The following is a 6,000-nucleotide window of genomic DNA, read 5'->3' on the forward strand; positions in this document are numbered from 1 at the left end:
CTTTTCCTCCTTTGATTTTATGCAAGCTGGAATGTGATTTCTTTTAAAATATGGTTTGTCATATATTTTGTTTTATTTTAATGTTAAATAAGATAGTTTATAATCTTTTGCTTAAAGCAAAAGTCTTACAAAATTTATAGTTATACTTTTCAGGCCAATGATTGTTTTCCAGTATTTTTTCAGCAGGTTTAGAGTTTCAGCAGGTATAGTAGCTTAGGAATATGATTGATTAACCTTTTGGAGTATTTACTCCTGCAGTTCTTCTGCATCTAAAAGTATTATGCTAATATCACACATAATACATTTAACCTAATTTTACAACATAAATGTTTCCCATTTTTAGCATGTTTTTAAACATCAGCTTTAATAGCTATCTAATTTTCCATTATTTCGTCCTATCGTAATTACTTAATCCTTCTAATCCTTCTTGCTTTAGACATTTATATTGTTTTATTTTCTCCCTGTTTAAAATAAAAGGAGATAAATAGACATGCATAAAACACTTTGTGTATTTCAAATTATCTGTTTGGAATAAATCCATACAAACACACACACTGTGTTAAGGTTGTAAATATTTTAAAGCCTTTAATTTATGCTATTTACTTTTTTCCAGAGAGAGTTGAATGAATTTTAATTCTTATGTGCAGTTTGTTTCATCATTACCCCCATGTATTCTTCCTTCTTCTCTTACATGGCAGTGGTTTCCTTACTAGGAAATTGGTACTGCCTTCTGAAATAACAGCAGTAACCCAAAATTCCATTTTTACAAAATAAAGTTTGTAGAAGGATAATCACAGTTTTGTAATTTTCTGAAGTAAAGAGAATTGAAGTTAAGCATGGCAAAAGCGCCAAGCATTGAAACAGATCCTGATCTTTCCTTGAGCAAATTACACAGACTATTGTGAACTCCCTGATTTAAACAGCTCTTTATAAAGGGGTGTTACTGACTTAAAGGCTATAACAAGAAACCTTGGGGCCATTGTAGTTAATTGCATATCCCTATAATCAAAAGCTATATTCTTTTAGGTTTACTCCAATGGAGTAAATAGGACTCAGGCCTTATGAAATGCTTGTTTTGTTTTTTAACTTGTGGGATGTTTAAAGTAAATTCATGCTCAGGCATTGAGATAAGATTCGTGATTTGTCTTACCCTGAATAGAACCCACCTTCATAAATTAATATATGCAAAAGCATTTCCTCAGAATTCAGTCCTTAAACAAACAGGCCACAACACAGTTTCATTCAGAACCTATGTGAAAGGCCTTTATTTGGCTGTTAGAGGTTGTAACAGAATGAATAGCACATATTAAACAGTGAAGTATTTTATTAAGAAGTTTAATTGCAATGTCAACCTAGGTAAATTAATTAAAGAGAAAAAATAATAGCCACTAATCAATACTTCTCTCATAAAATGTTACCACCTTAAAAAAAAAAATCTATCTATCTATCTATCTACACATAGGTATGTTCATTTCTTTCTAATTATTGTAGCTAAATTATAAGATCTGCTTAGTATGGATTATGAATTGTTTGGGGCTTTAGATACATTACATCATTCTATCCTGACAGTTGCCTTATTGAAAGAAATTATATAGTCTTGATTTAACAAATAAGAAAACAGATTTTCACAGAGAGTAAGTCCTGGAGGTAGTCTAACATTAGACCTATGGTCCTCAGAAGACAGGCTAGCTCTGGCCATAAACCCATCACAAAGAAACAAGTTAGGTGGTGGTGTTTACGATAGAGTTACTCAGAAAAGGCACTTGCTGGCTAACTCATTAGCAGCCTTAAAAAAGCAACTCTTCTTTCTCTTAACAACAGTCCCATTTTTATAACGATGTATGAAGTTTTTTTAAAAAAGGAAAAACAGAAGAGAAATTCAAAACTCTGTGCATATGTTCTCTTAGTAAACCATAATGATAGATTTTATTCCATTTTTCTCTTTATTCTCCATACTGCATGTAAATAATAGTAAAGGAGAGATCAATATTTTTCAGGCATTTATGCCACTAGCAATTTGAAACATGTTTTCCTTTTACTCTCAAGAGTAAAGAAAGCCAGCTTGGATACATTTCACTCCTTTCAAATCTAATATTCGGTCAAAGATAGTTTTTCCCTCTCAAGGTAACTATTGCAACTGTTGTGAGATTCTGCCATTTAGCATCAGAAATATAGTTAAAGACTCTTATAAAATAAATATTTGCAAAAGAGAAATTCTTAAATGCCCATTTTAGAAACTGAATTTGTTAGTTTAAAGTAATGTATTTTAATGTGTTGCATCCTACTATATTTTATTGATTAAAGACAAGCAAGGTATGTAAATTAATTCTTGATGTGTCCTCAAATCCCTGTTTCTTCAGGAACTAAAACAATAATTTTTGCCCATATTTGTCACAAAATATGATGAAGCTGACTTTGAAAGATGTTACACATTTCTGTCCTTTTGTCTTCTATCTTTTGCCATGGCAGAGTCTGTCTTCTGAAGCGTTTATTAGAAGTATCCCAATTAAAAGTCTGTGTGAGTAAAAAATTGCCTCCATTCACAACAAGGATTCTAAATAAGAGGTAAGTTTGGTAAATCAGTTCCTCCCTGGCTCCTTGCCATTCGCATCTTTTGGTTTTGAAATTCATTTCTTTGTGAGCACAAGGTGGTTGTTATGAGGTGTTTTCAAGCCTCTGACAGGGTTATTGTGCATGGTAGAAGGTGGTAGTTTTTGATCAATGTCTTCAAAGTCAAAGCTTGGAAAATAATAGCTGCACATCAAAACCCAGTACCATAATGCAGTTAACATTGGATTCTTTCAGGTCCAGTGTTTCAGGCCCCAGGGAATGGTTTAATTCTCATGTTAAGCTTTACCATAATTAGTCACTTATAATAGTGTAGTAAGGTTATGTGAAGACATATAACTTGAAATTCATTATTAAATGGGCTTCAGAAAAATCATTACCAGAAGAAAAAAAAAAGAAGCCTGTCTATTTATTGATGTTTCTCCTTTCTATTTTTTTTTTTCTGAATCTCTAATTGATTGCATTTCTCTCTTAAGACATCTTTTAGTGGAATTTTAAGATATATCTTATCTTTGTAAGAATGTCTATGTTTAACGTTTTAGACCATTTATACATCACTTCATGACATCTTACCTAACAGGTAAAGTTACCAACCTGAAACTTTTTGATGTTTCTTTTTTTATGGTGCTTTACCAAAAAGTCTTAAATATTTAAAATTATGTTAAAATTAGGGTTATTATATTGGTTTGGGGTTTCTTTAGTTATTTGCTTCTAGAACATGAAGTTCTTGATAGTATCTAAGAAGACGAAGTTATTTCATTCATATATGCATGACAAGAGCACAACTGGCACATATATTTGTCTATAATTCATGTGTATATATAATATAATTTATTAAAGAAACTATGAAATCATAGGTGGAAAAATACACAATAAAAATTCAAAGAATTCGTGCTTAAAAATTCCACGTGCCATATGTTTCTCCAATCCCGAGTTACAATGGGATGTGTTAAGAAACTCATTAAGTCAAAGGGAACACCAGCTGGACTCTATCAGGATGCCTATTCACTCCACTTTGAAATAAAAAGAGATGAAAAACGGAAAACTAGTGGACACATTCCATTTCTTCTCAGGTTTGAACTGATCATGTTAGTACGGGATAAGTGCAATGAAAAATGTGAATGGCTCATCTCAGTATCTAATCTGATCAACCTCTTTTTAATAGCCTTTCTTTATTTTTCCCAGTAAAGGCAAAGATGTCTATCCCCTCTTTTTAATTTTTTTCTCATAAAAAACATTAAAGCTTTGTCAAAGCTTTGTCAAAATAGCCCAGTAGAGCATGCTGCTGGCAAATTGGACCTGATAAATGACTTGAGTAGTAAAGAAAGTCTTAACATGTGTGGTTTGATTTTATGGGCATACGAGTAAAATTTATGTCATAATAACATTTATCCTTCAACTAAAGCTTTGTATGATTTGGAGAAAAGCCTTGATTCTTAAGGCATTGACTTTCTGTTCTTTAAATTCACTTTTAGATGCTTTTTTAACATCAATAACTTCAAGAATCTAATGAAAACCATGAGATTCTGAAGACAGGCACAGGTGAACAAAATTTTACATAGAATTTTAAGTCTACTTTGAGATTGAGAGCCATAAAATAAAGGATTCCTAAAATCCCTTCCTGGTTTAAATTCGCAAGATTCGATCCGTGCAAAACTTCCTAACTGATAAAGCACATAGGTAAAACTGAGACCGAGTATCTGAAACCTGCCATGGTTCAATTCAACATAGCATCATGGTAAATCAGAGTTCAAAGTGTGCTTAGTGTTAGTTAGTCTTCTAACTAACTAATTGCTAGATTACAATTAATAACATTTACACTTGTATTTTAACAAAAACTATGGTCTAAATTAAATTGAGAAAATAAGCCATAAAATAAAGGCAACACACCCATTTTGGCTTAATAAAAATAATTCACATTCTTAAATTTATGGTCTTCTTATATCATCTTCAAAATTCTCATTGAGTTGTGAAAAGTTTAAAGACTAAGGAGACAAAACAAGGGTGTTGTTCCTAGTTGGTAGTCACCACACTCATGTCTTCAGGCATCAGTAATGAATTACAAAAACACCAAGCCTCAACTCTAAAGGCAACATCCACATTAGTATCAATAATGGCTATAGCCATTTGAAATTTTAGAATCAGTAGAGAGACAAGCCATGGTCTCCAATTCCCAGCTTCTCAGACAATCTCTTTTAATGTTTTCTTTATCTATAGAATTAAAAGTAATAAATTGAGGAGTATGAACTTTAAGACTAATTATTTCTGAATTATTTCAAGCTTGTGTATTTTTTAAAATATGGTCTCATTTCATTTTATCTGGGGGCAGTTTCTGCCTTGTCAAATGCCTCCTCATCTCTTCAACAAAATGGAAAGTCTATCCAGCTTCACACGTGGGACAGACAGACACTTTACGTCCACAGTTTTTGATATTTTTTTGGTTCTCATCAGAACTATGACATTTGAAATTTGATTTGGGGTGAAATTCAAGAGGGTAGATTCTGATGGAAAAAAGAAAACAGGTAGCCTCTCTCTCTACGATCTCTTTAGTCTTTTGCTTTAGATTGACTCCTTGTCATTAGCCACCAACATGTTATCTTGAATCTTGCAAAGTCTTCCTTCAACCCTGATACATCAGCCTTTCTTCTCTCCTTCACAGCCAAATCTCAGAAAGAGTTGTTTTCATACTCTGTCTCAACTTCTTCATCTAATGTTTACTCCCCACTCATATCATAAGTCTCTAATCCATCTGTCCACCAACACACATTTGGTAAGGTCACCAATAACTCCCATACTGTCAGATCAAAGACTTCATTTTGCTTGTGTTGAATACTGAATAACTGCCTGAGATATTCTCAGATGAGCATTCAACACAGATGAGTTCAAAGTACTTAGAATTTTCCCTTGTTTCCCATGACATTATAATTTCCTGTATTTTTCCTCCTACTTCTCTATTTCTCAATCTTTTTCCTTTTTTTCATTTATAAGCCGTGATATTCTTTTGTGTGGTTATGATTATTTAATATCTTCCTCTTCCCATAGAATGGGAAACAGGACTGTTTTGTCTCCTACTGTGTTCTCTGTGCCTTGATCACCTAACAGATAACCACTTGATGTAAGTTAGTAAAATAAGTGAAAAAGGCCCAGAAAAAATCAAAATCTGATGGTTCTCATGGGCATCTGAGGTCATTTTAGGGGACAAAGAAAGAGCCATTCATTTCACTACAGAATGTTTCAAGTGTAGCCCAAGTACCCATCAATCCACGAATGGATCAACAAACTGTATATGTACACCATGGAATACTATGCAGCCATAAAGAAAGATGGAGACTTAGCTCCTTCATGTTTACATGGATGGAGCTGGAAAATGTTCTTCTTAGCAAAGTATCACAAGAATGGAAGAAAAAGTATCCAATGTACACAGCCCTATTA

This window comes from Otolemur garnettii, unplaced genomic scaffold, assembly GCF_000181295.1.
Source record: "Otolemur garnettii isolate 467f Iridium unplaced genomic scaffold, OtoGar3 scaffold00006, whole genome shotgun sequence".
In the NCBI taxonomy this organism is placed as follows: Eukaryota; Metazoa; Chordata; class Mammalia; order Primates; family Galagidae; genus Otolemur; species Otolemur garnettii.